Genomic DNA, 21,608 nt, shown 5'->3' with positions numbered 1-21,608 from the left:
TTTTCTCTCTAAAATAAAACCTTTGAAACCTCCGCAAGTTTCCATTGTGTTGGCATACATGAGTAGAGCCGTCGTGGGTTAAAAAGAAATCAACAACCGCAAGATGTCAGGGCCTACGCATGGAAAAATGATGATCGGAGGAGTAAAACCAACAAGGTATGTAAAAAAATACTTTTATTATTTGATTTGTTTTTTTTTGGTCGCTTTACGTAAAAAACATTGTGCGAAGTGTTCCTTTAACGTTTGTTTATAAAAATGTTATACATATATACGGCATACTCACGTTAACCCCACCGGTTCCCGTTAGATCACGGAAGCTAAGCTACGCTGAACGTGCTCAGTACTAAAATAAATAAGTATTTGGGGATACCAGGTGCTATATGTGGTCACTGCTTATCTCAGGATTGTTTCCAGTCGTCCTGGTCTTCTCTTAGCTACTAGTATCAAGCGGTGTCGTTTCAGGAGACGTGCGTTTTGAGATTGCGCAACACCTGCTTCACAATTACACGCACATAATCCTTACAAGGGTTATCCATTGTCTCTTAAACCTGAACGGATGTCATAAACAGATACAAACTTAACTATTTGACAAATGTGCTTTGTTGTTATTTAAGGCTACAGAAACAATAATCAACGTTCAAATAGTTTTTTTTCTCTATTTATATTTAAAGAAAAAAATAAAGGTAGCTGGATCTCTCTCATCATGTCAAGACATGTATCCGTGTCAAATACCAAGCATCACTTAATAGACGATCATCATTTCTCTCTCCTTTCCGAAAAATCGATACGAGGTCAATAACTTCAGCTGGCATCTCAATGAGAACAGCGCGTACTTACACCGTTTCGTTACAATGTACTATTTAATGGATGGTGAATAGGAAAGAAAAGTAAACAAGAAAGTAAAATACTTTGAATGACAGCAAAAGATTTTTTCACACCCGGATTGTTTCATCGTGATTTTATGCGCCATTTTACTACAGCTGGTAGCTCAGGGGGGAGGGGTACACCACTTGGTTAAACATTCACAGGAAACATACTTTAGATGAATAAGGTTTAATAATTAAATAAATTGTTAATCTTTTCTCGTGTATATTTACGAGGTGGAAAAGTCAATTCGACATGCCGGATTCAAATTACTGTGTGGTTGTGACATCATTTTTTCTACAAGGTGGAACGATAAAATTGTCGCCCTAGAAAAGACGACATGATTTCATTTCCATTTGATGAAAACCTGTTTTCTTTTTTTGTTGCAGATCATCTACTAGTTGGCCAGTTGTATATAAATCCCAATAACGATAGGAGCCTTCTATCATGTTTGAAAGTGACACAATGTTCAACGAGCAAGATCGGAGATGCGCCACTGTACAACTCATGCTCTCTACCGATTCAAGTTATAAAAACAAGACCATTTCCAGAACCTTTAGATTGCCTTGAATAACAGGGAGGTGTTCAGTGTGATGAAAACAAAATTTCTGGCCACGGTTATGGTCTTTGGCGTGGTTTCAAGTGAGGGCCATATGATGCTACCTAACATCTTCGAAGTCGGCTTGAAAGTCAACACCATAATGTACCTTTATATGCTGAAGTGTGGTGATCCCCTGGTGCAATCAGATGGCCCTGGGTGTGGCAGCAGGCCTCGGCGCCGGCTCACAAGTCCAAAGAGACCCAAGCTTGGATCAGAAGGAGTGCTACGACTTTATACCTTTCTCTCATTGCCCCCTACTCCCCCGACCCGAACCCGCTGGACTACTTCGTTTGGGCATACGTCGAGAACATCACCAACATGACCTCCCACAACACCAAAGCCAGCCTGATCGCCGCCATCCGCTGAGTATTCGCCGACCTCCCGCCGGCGATTGTGGAAAATGCATGTTCCTAGTTCCGAACCCGTACTGAAGCGGTGATTGAGGCTGAAGGCGGCTCCATTGAATAGATGCCAGCTCTACTACATAATCACTTTACATGAATTGTATTTTTCAATAAAAGTTTTAAAATAAAGGTATACTGTTGTTTTCTTCAGGTTTACAGCTTTATCGTTCCACTATATACAATACTCTCTCTTTCTTTAAACTTTGGGTCAAATAGTAGGATAGATAAGACAAAGAAGCTTTGCTAGAGCAACACTATTAACGTTATTATTCAGAAACCCATTCTTAACTAAATTATCCAATATATGTATCTATAATTTTGATTTAAAAGATATATTTCTGCACTAGTAACTCTGTATTTTAATTATTTTTTGAATTTAAATCGTTTTCATATTTGACATTATTTATCGTTTGTTTTCGTTCTTAAAAAGTGTTTATCGTTCGCATTCGTTTTTTAAAAAATATCTATTGTTCTATTTTAATTCGTTTGTTTAATTATTGTGTTTATTATTCCTTAATTTTATTATACTGTTTATTTTTCAGTGATTGATTGATTTAAACAGACACATTTTTATATATACTTTTTTGTTTTTACTTTTTAATTAATATTGAATAAGGTTGTTTCACTATAAATCGAATCGTGTCCCTTTATTTACTTTTTAATTCTTTTTTTAAAGCTAATAATAAACGAATTTTAATCTTTTAAATCCATTAAACAATATAATGTTTATTTACATAATATTAGTTTATTATTGGAACCCTTTAAGATAAGTAATTTGTATATTTATTTATTTATTTATTTGTGGACTGCTTTCCTTATCTTCCTGGTTGTTGTTTTACGACGTTTCGGCGAACTATTCGGTCTGAAGATGTCGGTTTCAATCCTATCCAATGCCGGTCAGAGGATTAGTTGGCCAAAACATGATGAGACGACAACTATGGAAGGCAGTAATTACTGAGGATACACTTACAAGACTCAGCATTCCTATCCCGTTGCGGGTAACCACCTGACGAAGGCCAGAGGAATAGTTGCCCCAAAACGTGGTGAAACCATAACAACTATCAAGATGAGGATAACAGTCCGCAAATAAATAAATATACAAATTACTCATCTAAAAAATTCCAATAGTAAAACAATAAACAAATTTTAAAATCTATGAAACAACATGTTTATTTACATAATGTTATTTTCGCAAAAACAAGGTACAAGTTTGCTTTTCGTATTAAGTCTCATTTTCATTAAAAAAATAATATTAAATAAGTTCAGTTTCAGTATTAATTGGATCTATTTTTAAGTTTTAAAGTTTTCTAGTGTTTTTTTTCTTTCTTTTTTTAAAACGCTTTCATTCATTATCGACAGTCTGATTTCTCGACAGATCTTACTTGCTCTGACCTCAGGAAGGGACGTCATTTTTTAGTTATTAGGTCTCCTATTTACGAACGTCATCGATCTGTCTAACTCGTATCTCGACATACATAATTTAGACTACCCCCCCCCCCCCCAAATACTACCCCTTCACTGTTAATTTCCTTAGATGCTGGAAAGCTTATACTTTAATAGTTTCTTCTCTCGCATTGCCAGACTTTGTATTTTCCTTCCTATTTCTTGCTTACCTGACTGTACTAACATACAAACGTTTAATTGTAATGCGAACTCACCACAGTCACCATAATACCACATTTACCCCAGGGACCAATATCACTTAAAAATATTCCCAATGTTTGAATGTTTTTTTTTTTTTTTTTTAAATTACAGGAGGGCATTTATCAGTTGATAAAAACGATGGGAATTGAGAGGTTCAAAACATTCGACAAAAAAAAAAAAAAGAAGAAATCATATAGATTATTTAAGGGTGCTGATTAGTAAGTCATTAACCCTGGTTAATAATAATAATAATAATAATAATAATAATAATAATAATAATAATAATAATAATAGACCTGCCACTGTTTATGGGTTTTGTTTGGGTGAAAACGACAGGAAGGTAGAGTTTGGGAGTGGAAGGTGTCCTCCAAGAATCAGACTTTCAACTGATATAAAAGTCTCTAAACTGCCCACATATTTCTTAGGTTTTCTGTATTTTCACAGGATGTCGTAGGATGTTTTTTTGTGAAACTATTTCGCGCGTTAAATAAAATGACTTATTTGTATTACGTAACTCAGTAGGAGTTATAGAAACGTAGCAATGCATTTAAATTGTTTTCGAAAAACAAAAGAACGTGTACCATTTACACAAGACGGTGACTTTACAAAATTCACAGATAAACAAAACTATCTAGCTATCTATCTATCTATTATATAAAATGGAATTTTGTCTGTGTTTGTATTTATTCCCAATGGACTCGGAAATGGCTGTAACAATTTTTTTCCATTTCACATTAAGGAACTTGATGTGTCTGAGAGTGTTCTTAGATAGGTTTTTATCGGAATGCTTCCGATAATTTAATCGAAAAAAAAATCCGATTAAAAAGAAATTCCGATTTTAACAAAAGTTAACACATTTGTATAGGCTAACATCACAAGTGCGTTTGATTGAAAAAATGGGTCGATTTCACCGATTTCAATGACATTAAAAGTATGGGAGGGCGGAATATTTGTTGGTCCTCATTAAATCCCGAACAACGTCGGGTCTTCCTGCAAGTCTTACATATAGATAAAATGAAAAAAGCGGTAATAAGATTTTCAAGCACATGGAATATTATGGCTGAATTTTGCTACGTGACCTTCATCCTTAAAATAATTTCTCAGAAACGAGCGAAAGGTGCTATTTTTTATTTAAATATTTACACTTAAAAACAAACACGCCAGATAAAAAAGGAGGTGAAAGAGGCAAGAAAAAGAAGAAAAAAGAAATACAACATGTATTGATTTGTTTTTTAAATACAGGGTGTTTCAAAAGTCTTAGGAACATTTCAAGAACTCATATTTGCGTCATAATGAATGTTAATAAATTGAATGTGGTGCGGTGTTAAAGCTAAATGCATTATGTTTTTTGTAAGGCTATTGATTTTTTTTCATTTTTTCTGATCCAGTAATGGCGTTCATTCAACTAGAAAAGGCCTTTTGTTTGCTTGAATTTGCAAAAAAAAAAAAAAAAAAAAGAGAGAAAGAAAATCAAAACTCCAAGTTGAACTTTACAATCACAATTTATTGTTCGACTGAATACTCCAAAAAACAATTTACAAAGTCCTTATTCCGCGAAGTTTCAAACAATGTAATTCTTGTTATTCTTCTCATCGGAGGACAAAAAGAAATCAGCAAATTATATTTGTAGCATTGCTAGAATTTGGACTACTTTGTAAATTGTTTTTTTTTTAGAATATTCAGTCGAATAAAAAAATTTGATTGTAAAGTTCGACTTACAGTTTTAATTTTCTTTATCTTATAATAAGCTATACTCTCTATTGCGCATTGAGCTTTTTTATTCGGTTGGGATTAAATAATCTATATATAAATACTGGTATTTATATTAGATTGAAGTTTATCTTTGCTATCAGGTAAACACTACATCCTTTTGATTCCATTACTATATATATATATATATATATATATATATATATTGTAGGTCTTATATATAAATTTCTTTCAGAAAACCTAATTTAAAAACAAAATATTTATTGTTTAAACAAGGAATGCAACATTTGGGGGATGATGATCCGGTATATCCGGTATATATATATATATATATATATATATATATATATATATATATATATGTGTGTGTGTGTGTGTGTGTGTGTGTGTGTGTGTGTGTGTATTTATGTATGTATTTCGCTCACACTTGTTACAACGACATTTGAGGTTGTTTCTCTTGTCTTACCAGATAGTGCAATAAGTCTTCGCCCATTAGTTTTAAAAAATCACACACACACACACACACACACACACACACACACACACACACACACGCGCGCGCGCGCTCGCGCATGCGCGCAAACTGTATTTTTCCTTCCAACGGTTTCAAATGTGTGAATTCCTATAAGTTGACGTCTAATTGTCGATGTTTTAAACAGAAAATTCCGTCTTAGTATAAAATTCAACCATTTATAAATTATGATAAACGTTATAATTAGATTAGCATTTACTGTGTATCGTATATATTGAATATATTTCATCCGTTAATAAAAAAGCAATCTCTCTCTCTATCTCTCTCTCGCTCGCTCTCTCTCTCTATATATATATCTGTCTGTCTGTCTGTCTGTCTGTCTCTCTCTCTCTCTCTCTCTATATATATATATATATATATATATATATATATATATATGTATAACACAAATAAATGGCAAAAATCTTTATTCCAACTTTCAAGATGTTGACAATATTCATTTAAGTAAGTTGATATGCACAATGCTTGACAACACTTGTGTCATAACGCAAAATCAATTCATTTAATGATTATAGCAATCCACGAATTTATTTTGTTATTTACACATCAGAAGAAAATTTAAAAGAAAATAAAGGCATGTGACTATGATAACAAAATCCGAAAATTGGGAGAGAAGTTGCAATTACCTTTTTTTATTTTATTACACCATCTTTTTTTTATCTATTATAATAATAATTTAATGAATAGTTTTGTTACGAAATAGTTGCTGTTAAGAATTGTGTCTCTTTACTGACAGGAATAAACGGTAAGATAGGCAACATCTTGAAATTTTGAGTATAAACTTTTGTTAGTTATTTGTTATATGCTCTGTAATTACACCGAGCGTCACAAATTGAAGGATTAGTATACATAAAAGGTAAAATATAATTGAATAAACATATTTCCACACACACACACACACACACACACACACACACACACACACACACACACACACACACACACACACACACACACACACACACTAACACACACACACACACACTAACACACACATACAGTGTGTGTGTGCATATATATTTGAGATGAAAAAAAAAAACTCAAACCAACATCTCATCTTTTGGCATTATTATTTATTTCATCTCAGTCGCAGCCGCGATTTATCATATATGACCTAATGGCGGTCAATATGCTATTTGTTTACCGAAAAAGAAATCAGAATGCCTAGGCCGTTTGGAAAGATTAAGGTGGAAGAATGTTTTCATTATGAATTATAGAATATATATATATATATATATATATATATATATATATATATATATATAGGCATCACCCAGAAGCCACTCGAAGATAAGGGTTAAAGTGTGTACAGTAGTCAATTGAACAATTTAGTAATCGATAGTAATGGAAATTCGGTAAATTTGTAAACTTAAGTAGAACGGCTCATCAAAAACTTGTTACGTTGGACTTGAAGACAACCATATTGTAGTCAGCTGGAAAGCAGGAAAACGGAAGACAGTTCCACAGGCGTGCAGTTCTAAGAAAGAAGCTTTGTTCATGGAATCTACGTTTAGGTTTAGGCACATATAAAGAGTGGGGGAAACTATTGATAGTGTTTTCAGCTAGACGAGTGCTCCTTGTGAAAGTTCGGCGAGGGGGACCATAGATTGAAGCTATCGGGCACTTGCCATGAAAATAACGATAAAGCAGAGACAGACTCGCAACATCTCTTCTGTGAAAAAGAGGTTGCAGGGAAGAGAAAAGACATCTACAAGTCTACGAAGGCAGGATAAGTCCTTTCTAGCAGCTCCTACCCAGATGTGGCAACAGTACTCCATCCTTGGACGTACCTATTGATAGAGAATTGCATCAGCAGTGAGATATCTACTGGATCGATAGAAGAATCCCATCATTTTTCCAACGGCCTTGGCAACGGGTTTAGTGTATGTGTTCCATTTCAGATCAGCCGTAAAGGTTAAGCCCAGAAGCTTGTCAAAACATGAGGCCTCCCCAAGACGAGAGCCATTCATTTCAATTGATGCCAGATGGGGATCAGAGCGTTGATGATGTAAAGATAGAAGCTTGGTTTTAGATGCATTAAAAGTAACCAGCCACTCCTTTCCCCATTATACCACGTGCTCAAGATCATAGGAGAGAGAATCAGAGAGAACTTGGTCGTTTACAGTCTTAGATGTGCTACCATAGATTGTAGTGTCATCAGCATAAATATCTACGAATGATGTAAGTATGTAATTTGGAAGATCATTAACGTAGATCAGGAAGAGAGTTGGCCCAGGATGGACCCCCTTAGGGAATCCAGCATTAATAGTGCGAGCTTCTGATTTCTGCCCATTACCAACTACTCTTATGAACCTATCAGAGAGAAATGATTTAATAATTGAGAAGACATTTCTACTATACACTAGCTGGAGATCTTGTGAAGTAAACCTTTATGCAATGCCCTATCAAAAGCCTTAGTAATGGTAATGTGGGCATGTATTTTATTTTGTAAACTTACCATTAAGGGGATCCAAGCAAAATCGGAGCATACCCCCAAAGACATAAAAAAACATAAAAATATATTTGAAGACCTTACCCCTAGCAAATTTTCATGGACATTTATAATGATCGGTTATGTAGTTTAATAGGGAACTTTATACATATAAATATATAACAATACCTTAATTGAAAGTTGAATGATGATACTATGAAATAATAGGAAATATCTACACACCATTCATTTAAAACAACATTTCATTCAGAAAAAAAGCAATTATTCTCCATCGGTCTGAAATTTTGATCATGGAATGAGAGGAATTTATAAGAGAAGCAAGAACACGAGATTGACGAAAATAAACCTAAAGTTGACTTTCTATTCTTATTCGTATATATATATCTACGATATAAAGCTGAATGTGTGTGTGTGTGTGTGTGTGTGTGTGTGTGTGTGTGTGTGTGTCTGGTCACGAATAGGCTCCTATATCATTGACTATTTTAAAAAACTGATTAAATATAATGATAGAAGATGTACCGAGACACAGGAATGGGTATGTTTGATCTGGCAGAACGGTGGTTCATTAAAATTGTGGAGTCTGCATTCGCGCCTGGTCCACAAAGTATGGAAATACAAAATTAAAAAAAACGTTTACAAGTGTTTTTGCTATAGATGTACATAAGAATACTTTGATAAGTATGTTTTAACTTAAATAGGGACGGTATAATAAAATTGTGGAGTCTCCGTTCGCGCCTGGCCTCCATAGAATGGAAATAGGCACAAACTTTAATAAAGACTTTTCATATCTATCTGCCTAAGTATATTTTGATAATTATGTTTCAGTTTGAAGAAATATGGTATAATAAAATTATGGGGTGTTCGTTCGCACCTGATCTCCATAGAATGAAAATATGTCACAAAGTTTAACAAGATTTTTTAATATAGATCCACAGAATATTGTGATAAGTTTTTCAGTGTGAACAGGAATGGTATAATAAATTATGGTGTTTATCTATTTTATTTTTACTTTTATCATATTTTGCTTTGGTTTTGATACCCCCAAATTCAACCCAAATTTACAACCCTTCCTTTTCATAAGCTATCATACTTTCATAAATCATAGTCCATTTTCTGTAGGCTGTTTTTGAACCCAGTCAACGACGAGTACTTTTGCTAGTATATATATATATATATATATATATATATATATATATATATATATATATATATAAAGAGAGGGAGAGGGGGAGGTAGAAATTGAGAGAGACACTTTTGTCATTTGTTCGTTATGTGCTCTGTAATTACATTGAGTTTTATAAATTAAGGATTAATATATAAAAAGTAAAATATAATTGAAAAAAATCATAATTCTACATAAATACACACGCATACACACATACACACCTATATATATATATATATATATATATATATATATATATTTGTATATTTTTGCAGCAAGTCATTATTCAAGCACATCTGATTGTACAGAGTTATTCTTTTTCCGATTTTCTGGATATCTTTTCGATTCGCCGAGCAGTATTTTTTTTCTAAATTTCAATCGGTATGTTGTACAACATGGTGCCCAAAAGTTGTTGTTCAGCGCTTGAATAGAATATGGCTGAACAACAATTTTTGGACGCCCTTCTGTACAACATACCGATTGAAATAAAAAAGACCGCTCGGCGAATCGAAAGGATATCCAGAAAAATCTGAAAAAAGAATATATATATATATATATATATATATATATATATATATATATATATATATATATAATAAATTCCACAGCCAAACAACGTCGCAACTCACAAGAGCCATGACAGTCAAAGAACCGGAAGTCCAAGACTCGAGTTTCGCCCTCATTTGGGCTCATCAGTTAGACACATCCGAACTCAGGATTAGAAACCCGAATATATATATATATATATATATATATATATATATATATATATATATATATATATATGTGTGTGTGTGTGTGTGTGTGTGTGTGTGTGTGTGTATGTATGTGTCTGTGTCTGTATGTCCCTTTTTTACAAAAGTTAACTAATAAAAATACCGCAATTTTTTAAACTAATATTTACAGAAACTGAATAAGCGAATCTATTTGCATAATTTTATTTCTTTTTTCTATCGATTTATATGTTTTTCCTTTTTGTTTTCCTTTTAAAACTTTTCAGTTTTCTTTCTTTTTCTTTTTTTTTTTGTCCGATTTGCTGATTCCAAAGTTTTTTCATATGAATGTGAATATTGATGCGAATACTGGTGGAATATAATTATTTTCCTGTAATTTTTAATGAAGTTGGTGTACACTAATAATACACGGAAAAGGTATGAATCACCTGACCCGCCCATGCCTGAGTTAAATAGTAAAGCTACAGTTTTTTTTACAGTTCATTTACAAAAGAATAAAATATTTTCCCCAGCGTTAAATGAGAACAAGTATTGGTACATATAAAGGTCGTTGGACATATAAATATATTAGCAGGATCACCCGACGTTGCTGGGGCTTTAATGAGGATCAGTACTATATACTTTTTCACTATACTGATAACACTATATTACTTTCGTTGTTATTTTTTTTTTACTAACTCTTCCCTCCGTTACGCACTCTAATATAGTCAGAAAAGGCCGAAATATTAGAAAACACCTTGATACAATGTCATATACCGATAGTTTTATTTTAATTTAAATCGGATTTAAGTATTTGAAGTTTAAATGAAGGTTTTGTCTACACGGATCACTTAGAAATGCGAGCACGTAGATATTGAGTACATAAAGTATAACGTAATGATTCGAGACAACTTTCATTGTCTTCCCCGGTAAATATTATAAATGTAATATCAATTCCATCATGCTTAAAGTTTAAAGAAAGTTTGTCTCCCACAACCATCTTAAGTTAAAAGGGCAGATTACAGATTCGGCATCAATTCAATCGTATTTCCGGGAAAATTTTGTACATAAGATTGAAATTTCATAAAAATGGAATATATTCTAAGTTTTAGGGAAGTTATGCCTGATAGCCTCCTTAAGTGTGGACTGATATTTCGCGAATGCTTCCATTATCATCCCCTGTATTATAATATTCTCTAAGATATTATATAAATTCTCTAACCTTTCTTTCTATAGGGAACACACATGCAGCACACACACAAAAGTTGATTATATATATTTAGCTTAAGTGGTCTGAAGAAACAAATGCACCTTGCTTAATTGGTGTCTAATGACTATGGTTAATTTTTTAATACAGATCTGAAATATTTAAATTTTCAAATGCGAGATTGTCCCGTATTAGGCCCTCTAACAAATCTGTCATATATTCCAAAGAAACTGTAATTTTAAGGAATATTTATTAATTGATACTAATGCCATTAAAAATTTTTTTTTTACAGAAATCGATAGTATGTGAATTTTCACGAAGGGATCACACTCTCTATTTACTTCCGTTGAATAAAACTAAAGATAGCCAACATTATCCACACTTACCGGTGACAACCATGTTTTAAATTTCATAATATTTAAATTCTAGATATAGAAATATATAAACATACACACATATAAAACTCTGTATAAATAGATAACCAAGGGATTGAGATTGTGCAGTTTTTACGAAATTTCTAATTAGTGTCATACGTAGACACTTATTAGGTATCTTGATTTTCTTTTTTTAAAATCTCTATTATATAAAAGTCACTTTATATGTGTGTATGTGTGAGTTACTTCCTAATAAGTTCCGAAACGGCTGAGCCTATTTTTTGCAAATCTAACACAAAGCAAATTTATATGTCTGGCAGTGTTCTTAGATATGTTTTGTACAGAAATTCGCCTGATAAGTATCGAAAATCAAAAAAATTCGATCTTAAAAAGAATTTTTACAGGAGAATATTTTACGTTACACCGATGTGTCTTTGGCAGGTGTAACGTAAAATATTCCCCTGTAGAAAATTCTTCTTTTAATCTATAAGAGAAGAAAGACTATTTTAAGATCGGCAAGCCTAAATATCAGCTGATATGATTTTGTAAACAAAAACAGACGAAATTTGATGAACGACATTATCATTATTATTTTTACATTTTTATAAAAAAAAAATCGCGAATTAGTCCACCGGTCAATTTGCTCCTTCCTATAATATTCAATAGATGATTGATTCTAATATATACGCAATCTGCATGAATTAAAATATCATGCTTAAGCGTATTGTACGACCGGGCAACGCTTGACGTCCAGCTAGCATTAAATATGTCCTGGTGTATCAAATGTAGTATTGGTAAATGATAAGTACTGAAGCCAAAATCATGATTTTTAATTTGCAATTTCTTTCAAAATACAAATACATGAAAATGGAACAATTAATACTATGAATCATTCGATGTTTTCTCCATTCGGAAGCAATAAAAACATAAATAATAATATAAATTATTTATGTGGTATTATAACCAACTGATTTAGCTATTTACGCGCTGCGGATAAAAGATGGTGGAAACTAGGACAGATCGATTTCCTATCTTTTTCTGAATATCAAGTATGTCACCGTGGAGAAAGTTTGGTATTATATGATGAGTGTTGACATTAAATATTTTAGTTCTACCTTACATTTAGTTTTAAAACAGATGGGAATACATTTTAAATGGGATAATTAATACCATGATTCATGCGACGTTTTTTATATTTAGAAATAATAAAAGATCTGGAATCATAATTTTTTTGTGTGGTTATTACAGTCACTTAATCGGGCTAGTCCACGTGTGACACTTCAAAAGTGATAGATACCAATATTTATAAATATCAAATATGTCTTTTCGAAGAAAATGGAGTTTTGGTAAATGAGAAAAGCCAGAAGAACATTGGTTCAAGTAGGAGATCTTGTTTTGGTATTTATACTCATTATTTACAGACAAAATAGAAAAACGACCGACTCACGCGGTAAATGGTGTCTAGTCAGATTTGGTACCTGATATATTTTTTTTTACACTGAGGTCACCACTTATCAAGGCCCGGAAGCCACTCAGGGATAAGGGTTATTATTAAAACTTACTGTTCTGAGTTGCTTGCTCCTGTGGTTTACCAAGTTTTGCATTAATTTTTATTTTATTCATATGTTGATTCCTATATTTGATAGAAAATGTGCTTAAGATACTTTGGACAGAGTGCAAAAAACAAAACGAAAAAAAAAAAACGAATTTCTAACTTAATAGGCCTCACACTCTCTACCCAGCTCCGACCTTTGTCCCATCGCCGCATTGTTGCGTCCTTGAGTTTTTTTTACAAGTACTTTCACAAAATGTGGCCTGATAGATTTACTACCCTTGATCCCTTCAATTTTAACACCCTCGACCAACTCAATAAGCAGCAAAATCCCACCTCTTTACTGTATAGGTCCCAAAATGCAAAGAAATCTTGTTGGTTTATTAGAGTATCCTGTGTCTTTACAAGGCCACCATTCGCCCATGCATGGAGTATTGTTGCCATATCTGGGCTGGTGCATCTACCGCTAGTCTCTCCCTCTTAGATAAAGTAAAAAAAAGAGTTGTCAATCTAATCGGTCCCACTTTATCAACTAAGCTCCAGCCCCTGTCTCATCATCGCAATGTTGCATCACTGTGCCTGTTTAGCATATTTTGATGGAATGTGTTCTGATGAACTCATTTCACTTGTACCCCCTCAACGTACATATCCCCGACAAACCCGCTTAGCAATAAGATCTCACCTCTTCACTGTTGTTATCCCTAAATGCCAGAAAGCTTTCTATTCTAATAGTTTCTTCCCTCGAACAGCTAGACTTTGGAGTTCCCCTCCTGCGACCTGCTTCCCTGGCTGTATTGATATGCAAAAGTTTAAATGTAACATAAACAAATATCTTTTAATCTTTCCTAGACATGGCCCCAAATAGTAGCCCCTTAAGTCCAAGTGGCGACATGTTTTTTAAGAGGTGAACATGAGTAAAAAACAAAATAGCATTCTATCCTTCCATCCCGTTTCCCCGACTGTACCAATGCACAAAAATGTAAATGTCGTGTGAACAAGCAGCTTACTTATAACTTAGGTTATCCCCTACGAATCTGACCGCTAATAACAATACCCCCTTACGCCTCAGTAGCAATATTTTTAGTTTAAGATGAATAAAAACAAAGTCATTTAAAAATACAAAAAAAAAACGTTTGTGAATATTTCTTCAGTGTTATTTTCACAGCTTTTCAGCCGATAGAACCTCAGATCTTTTTCAGGTGTATCTTGTCGAACTCGGTTATATTTTTGTCGAAATCGAGAATTTTGAATGAATCCTTTTCTTTAATTCACCGGAGATAGTATGCTTTTGTCCTGTCAGCCATTAAGGAGTGGAAGTCCTAGGTAGTTCCCTATTGTATTCTGAGTATCGCCCGCTAAAAAGTTTCACTTAGAACTATATTTTACAAAGTACGTATCCGTTACGCCACAGCTAAAGACTAGTGAGATAACGGATAAAGTACCTGGTAACATTTAGTTATAATTTACACCATCTTCTCGAGGTGGAAGATTCAATCCTCACCGGGAGCGATACTCAGAATTATAATTGCGAATTGTTTATAACATGGCTGATGGAACAATCACTGTGGATTAAATAAAATGTTCCGTGCAAATTCCAGAATTCGATAGAAAATTTCCCGAGTTTTACAAGATACACCTGAAGAAGGTTGGAAGTTACATCAATCTAGCCATTTTGCGAATGACACTCAAGATGAAAGCACTAGTTTGTATAATCCAAATTATAGCAAAAAAAAAAAAAAAAAATTGTTTTAGGAAGGTTTTTTTTTTAGCTTCACTTATTTTGGAAATGGAACTAAAAATATTTTAACATTAACACTAACCCTAATCCGGTTTGGGATTCGTGCAGTGCAGTTTCGTTTGCCCTTTTACATCTTTTTCTAAGAATTTCAACTTTCGTATTATCTGTCAAACTGCACCCTTTTACTCGTATTGTTTGTTATTAGATTTGGGAAAACTGAGGACTGACTCTGAATTTTTCGTTGATACTCGGGACTGACTTTGTAAGTATTGAAATTCTGTTTCTTACAATTACCTTCGTAATTGCAGGGCTGAGCTTCAGAAGATTGCTGGATATTAATTGCTAATATAACCTTGTGTATGTGGCTAAAATATTTATCGAAAACATTGCATAATGTTGAAGTTGTTTAGTGTTTCAATGGATTGTAATGGACACGAGTGGATGGACCGTCATGCACGACTTCCTCCACTGATTTAAGGGGTTGCTTTACTCCTCTCCATTGCCACTATTTGTGGGAATGCCTTGCGCCTGCTCTCAGCTAGCTAAACCAGCAGCTTTGACTTGGTTGTTTTGTTTTATTGGTATTTATTTGGTCCCCCATGAAAGCAAAATGTAAGACAAGGTCATTTTTAATGTGGGGGAATAACAGTTCTCCAAAAAGGGTCACTCTGAAATCAGGCAAAAATAAAAATTGCTTTTGCATAGAAGGGTTTCCCCTAGATTGACAAATTAACTTATGTGTACCATCAGAACAGATACTACACTGTTATCTTGGACCGGAGGACGCCATATCAATCTTTTTCTGCTTATTTAATACCGAAACCTGTAATTTTGGCTTTTGGATTATTTAATGTCAAATCCAGTAATTCTACAAAAATATTTTTATGCATTAAGTTTTTTTTATATTTTCAAATATTTATTAGCAATGTTTGGTTTGGTTGTTTTGTGTATGAAAATTGATGAGTTTGTTTTTGACTCTGCAAAACATGATTGAGTTTTACAAAGAGAAAAAATAAAACAATAACATCAATCTTTAGTGCATTTTAAGTCAGGAAGTAATTCCGGACACTCTTATCTGGTAGCACCAGAAACTAGCAGGACACATGATTCCTAATATTTGCTTATTGGTTCTAAAAAAAAATGTGGACATTATATTAACTAACAAGTGTTTGTTGGCTAAAACTGATCTGCGTTCTATAAATAAAAAGCAACAATTTACAAAATAAATAAATAAATAAATAAAATAAAACAATGTATATCAATGTAGATAAAATCATTTAAAAAAACAAAAAAATGATTCTTTATTTTTCAGCTCTTTTTATTAAACGACTAGCAGTTCATCCCGGCTTAGCTAGGGTCATATGTACTGTTCATAAGTTTATCTACATTTGTATATATATATTAAAAAAAGTTAGATTCATGACCAGTTAACCTACATTTAAAATTTCAAGTGTTTGGACACAAAATTGGCGAAGGAGTTTGATAGACTCTGCAAAGGTAAATTCATTCAACTTTGACCTCTTGACAGCCAAATTTTCGCCCAAAAACTGATTGAAAAGCTTGCTGCATGTCTGAATACCCTTTATGTAAAATTTTAAACCTTTAGACCAAAAATTGTCTGAATAGTTTGCAAGATACCGTAAATGTCAAATCTTTTGAACTTTGACCTCTTGACAGGCAAATTTTCGGCTAAAACCAGTTAAAATACTTGCACTATGTCTGAATACACTTTATGTAAAATTTCAAAAGTTTAGACAAAAATTGGCTGAGTAATTTGGTAGAGGCCGCAGAGGTCAAATATTTATAAACTTTGACCCCAATTTTGACCCCTTAACGTTTATGGTTTTGGGCTCAAATCAAATTAAAACGTTTGATCCATATCCACGTAACCTACATCTAACATTTCAAGTGTTTAGACCCAAAATTGGCAGAGTAGTTTGGTCGGGTTTTCGAAGGTCAAATCGTTGAACTTTGACCCCCTTGACAGCCAAATTTCTGGCCGAAAACTGATTAAAAAGATTTTCCCAAATCTCAATATTCCTTATGTCAAATCTCGAGGCTATAGACTGAAAATTGACAGAGTAGTTTGGTAAGGAAATGTACACGCACAGGCACACACACATACATACACACACAGACAATTTCACTTTTATAGATATATAGATATACAGGCGCTAAATACGTTCTAGGAAAGAGTACTATTAGCAAATTTGGGAAGGAACTAGTGAGAGTACCCTTTCCAGCCTTGACAGGGTTCAGAACCATCTTCGAAATCTAGTGGGCAATGACCCCTTTCGCCTCCCTACCTTATCTTTTTCCAAGAAGAGACGTTGCGTGGCCTCTTCATAAAACATTCGCAAGAAATATTCGTCTAGCTGCAACAGTAGTCAACGATTCTCTTAATCTCAATCTGACCCTAAATCTTAATAAAAATTCCTTCCTAGAACCGTCCGTCTGAGGAACACAACACCGTGAGCGTACTTCGGTACTGCCTATAACATGATCGTTTTCAAGTCTAATGTGAATAAGTTCGTAATGAGATGTCTCCTGATATAATTAAATCCTACCCAAGTTCCACCATTATAGATTATCAGGGGTATGACAAGAGAACATTCTTTTCATTATTTTAACTCTCAAGTATATATCAATTAATATCTTATATGTTTTAGATAGAGTGACGTGGTTCTCGATTGATAAACTGTGTCGGATATAGACTCGAGAGTCTAAACAATGATAAGAATATTCTTTTGCTACAACCCTACTGATCATTACGGTGTTATCGCATCGTCTACCTAACACTCACTAATTTTGTCCTCGAGTGGCTTCCAGGTCTGATGAGCTGTGACCTCAAATAAAAAATGTATTAAAAACCAGGGTTGTTTTTTTTTTTTTTAGCTGTACTCGCTATCCCAATACCCGCCCTATAGACATACTTAATATTAACAAAAAAGTTGAAGATCAACTTGCCTACTAAGACATGCATCAATAAGTAGGTAATTCCAGATAGACAAGCGTCCCCAAAATTCACAAGTGATAATTAAGCAGTGAGAAAAAAAATTAATAAATCAGTCTTATAAAGCTTCACTCTCGAAAGAGGTGTATAGACGTGGTCTTGAGAACATCGAGGATAGGGGTTGTTTTTCTTTTGCAAAGGTAAAGATTAAAACAAATTTGATTGCTTTGTCCTGTCACATAAGTGCGTGACTACCAACACCGCCCATTATTTAAACACTTACATAAGCGGTTTTACTATAAGAATAAAGAACTCCTAGTGTAGTCTCCTTATTCACGCCTTTGGTCAATATTCATTCAGGAAATAATTTTAAAACAAGCATAGCTTTCTTTGACTTGGCGCTCTCTTTTTCTGATTCGCAGGCTACGATTACAGGGTTTGGTTCGACTCGGTGCTCAAGAAGTCATAACTTCAAGCATTAAACGCTACTTTCGGAAACGGCAATAAGATTATGTCCCTTCATCTCTATTAGGTGAAGGTGCTCTACTGATGATCGCCTGAAATGTCATTTACTGGTGAATATCGATGTGTGTGATTCAGGCAAGTTTTATTGTTACTCGATACCCACCCTGAAAAACCTTGTGGTTCTAAAGGTCTAACACATACAAAAATCAATCTGGTGTTACATCCAAACCTTGTCGGGATGGTGCTATATCAACAAGCATGCAATAAAAATAATCTATCAATGGTTTCCCTGTTTTTCTGTGGACTGAAAATACAAAACATTATAATTTCTTACCAAGCTTGCTTATCACACACACACACACACACACACACACACACACACACACACACACACACACACACACACATACACATCTATATATATATATATATATATGTGTGTGCTTGCGCGCACGCGCGTGTGTGTGTGTGCATGTAACTACTAAATTCTACTTTTGTATTGATATTGATGCAATCGAAAGAAAGCAAAATGGTAAACCAAAATCAGGGGTCAGCTGGAGGTTCCGTTTTCATTAGATACTTCAACAAAATGTAAATGAAAGCGCAACCCCTTTCTTATAATTACTTTATTTACCTTTGATCGTAAACATAAGCAAGGGGACACACCTACCATTTTGGGAGTTTTTAGAATGATTTAACCGAAGATTTAATCCCAGGACCCACCACCCTGCCCCAATAGCGGATTCTAATAATTCTCCAAGAAATAATTTTAAAAATGATTATATAAACTTTCAATTAACCAGGACATAAATAAGAAAAAAACCCAACTTTTTTAGGTTAGCTACTTTACTGAATGTCGAAAGTCACTCGAGAATAAGGGTTAATGAGATAAAATTATAATTAGTTGAAGGATAGAAAAATTCATGACAACATTGAGGATGATTAATAATTAATGAGATAAACTGAAGTGATTCATTGTGGGAACACTATATAAGTATATTTTAGTTTGCAGGGAAGCAGTCTTGCGGGAATGTGTTCCACATGGGAATCCATTGCGAAGAAGCTGTTCGCGGAAATTTCGCCTAGTACTAGTACAGAGGAAGGAGAAAGAAAAATTATTTTTCCTTCTCGTAGTCAAACGAGTTCTTGCCGTGAATGTTTTAGATGAGGAATCAGAGATTGGTGTTCAGTCGAGCTAAAATGTATGGTATATCTTTCGAAGGTAAATGACATTTAGAATGCATTGCATAAAACTCTTTACTTCAAGGTTCGACCATTATAGTTTTAGGTCTACTTTTTAAACAGTTATTTTTCACCTGTTGTACCTTCTCGGCGTTGCCAGCATGTCTTTTAATTCTATTTATGTTTCGTTTTGAGTTTGGCTCTGCTGTTTCTGTATTACCAAATTACTTCTTTAATCGGATTTTCAAAGTTAAATGTAATTATTACGATATTGCTCAATTCGTCTTTACTACCGACGAGTTTAATGCTCGAAAAATATCCGTTTATAATGTGGGGATAAGCCAACACCTCAAAAAGGACACTCTATATTTAGTCAGAAATTAAAATGTATTAGTCTAGAAGGATTTCTCCTTCATTAATCGAACACAAAAAGTGTAGTATCAGAACGTATACTACACTTTGCTTTTAGTCTACCTAATTTTTTAAAGGTAATGTTTTAATCTTTATTTTAGAGATAAATAACTACTAAAAAATTCAGTCTTTTAATTAGGTAAAGATTTGTTTAGAATTTTAAAGGCAAACAGGATTTTCAATTCGGCAGTCAAAATGTCCCTAAATTCTTTTTAAACTTCGAATGATCACTAAATTTTATTCTTTTCTTTTCTGATTATTAAAAACGATAAAAATGGCTGACTTGTTTCTGAAGAAGACGAAACGCTTTCTGATATATTAAATTTAGCTATTATATAAGTACGATGAAAAATAGTTTTATTTATTTATTTTTTCATTTTTGATTTCAAATATTCATTAATGAAGGTACATAAACAAAAAATATTAATTCTAATTTCGTAGTTGCCAGAAAAAAAAACATCTACACAAAGGTACACGAGAAGTGGTCATACGTTTTGTAAAATATATATATCATATCCAAAGTAAAAAAAAATAATTTTTAAATTAAAGTTAAAAATCGATATATCGATAAAGTGAAAATAATTAAAAAACAATTAATTAAAAGCTAAGTAAATAAATACAAATCATGGACTTACTTGTTTAGTTTTTGGCGTGTTTCTTACGAAAAAATTGTTTGAAAACCCTCCAAAAGAAAAACCTCACCAGCCTGAGCCGATGGAGATAGTCTCAATGTGAGCAACTGGGGTTTGGGTTGCAGGTTGCCTATCTTGATATTTTCCCTCTCACCTCTTCTCAAAACTTGTCCACCACGCCTAAAAACCGGGTGGGTGGATAGATACGGCCATACGTGCAACGACAACTCCAGTGATCCGAGGTGATGACTTTTTCCTCCTGCTAGAAAAAAAATAAATAAAAATAAAAAAGCAAATAATACAATGAAATAATTCGTTAAAAACCTGCTAGCAGCAATGAGTTATTTTTGGGAAACATTCTTGATGACGGGTAGGTGGTGTCAGTGGGGGTGCGTGGAATCAAACTATGTTCAGGATCGGAACCAGTTAAACCGGCTTTCAAGATTTTCGTCTCCAGTCCGCGATTATGAGACAAAAATAGAATCACGAGCGCGCGTCATCAGAAAAAAGCTTTTGTAACGGGTAGGTAGTCGGTGGGCACAATTTAATTTGGGGTGGGGCGTTTTGAGATAATCGAAGTAATAATGAGCAAATCTAGCGTAAGATGAACATCAGAAACAGTTATCTGAAGCAGACTCAGTAGATGAACTTTAAAACAATACTACAATAAATATTGAAATAACGAGTATATATATATATATATATATATATATATATATATATATATATATATATATACGTTTTATTTTTTATTACCGTATTTTTCTGTTTAGTTACATTATTGTTTCAGCTACGCGACCGTTTTGTAGCCGCGGTGTAGCCTCCTCAGACTTTTACAGACATTTCTGTAAAAGTCTGAAGAGGCTACATGACGGCCAAAAAATGGTCGCCTAGCTGAAACAATAATGTAACTAAACAAAAAAATACGGTAATAAAAATAAACCGCATATTTGCTCTACAACAGTATTGAGCATATTTGCTCTACAACAGTATTGAGCACTTTTTTAAA

At 33.6% G+C, this 21,608-nt stretch overlaps 1 protein-coding gene across 1 annotated transcript in view; it reads right to left on the bottom strand.

Moving 5' to 3' along the window:
- LOC145266635 (uncharacterized) overlaps positions 1-20,957 on the bottom strand; it is a 471,019-nt gene extending 450,062 nt beyond the window's left edge. Inside the window, exon 1 of the mRNA XM_080122558.1 lies at positions 20,603-20,957. The gene's annotated coding sequence lies outside the window, so the exon portion shown is untranslated. The remainder of the gene's footprint in view (positions 1-20,602) is intronic.
- Between the last annotated feature and the right edge of the window lie 651 nt (positions 20,958-21,608).

The sequence above is a fragment of the Euprymna scolopes genome, chromosome 41 (assembly GCF_053919585.1).
Source record: "Euprymna scolopes isolate OS-2025 chromosome 41, ASM5391958v1, whole genome shotgun sequence".
Lineage (NCBI taxonomy): Eukaryota > Metazoa > Mollusca > Cephalopoda > Sepiida > Sepiolidae > Euprymna > Euprymna scolopes.
Note: the sequence above shows the minus strand (reverse complement) of the source record. Positions and strands in the feature narration are given on the sequence as shown.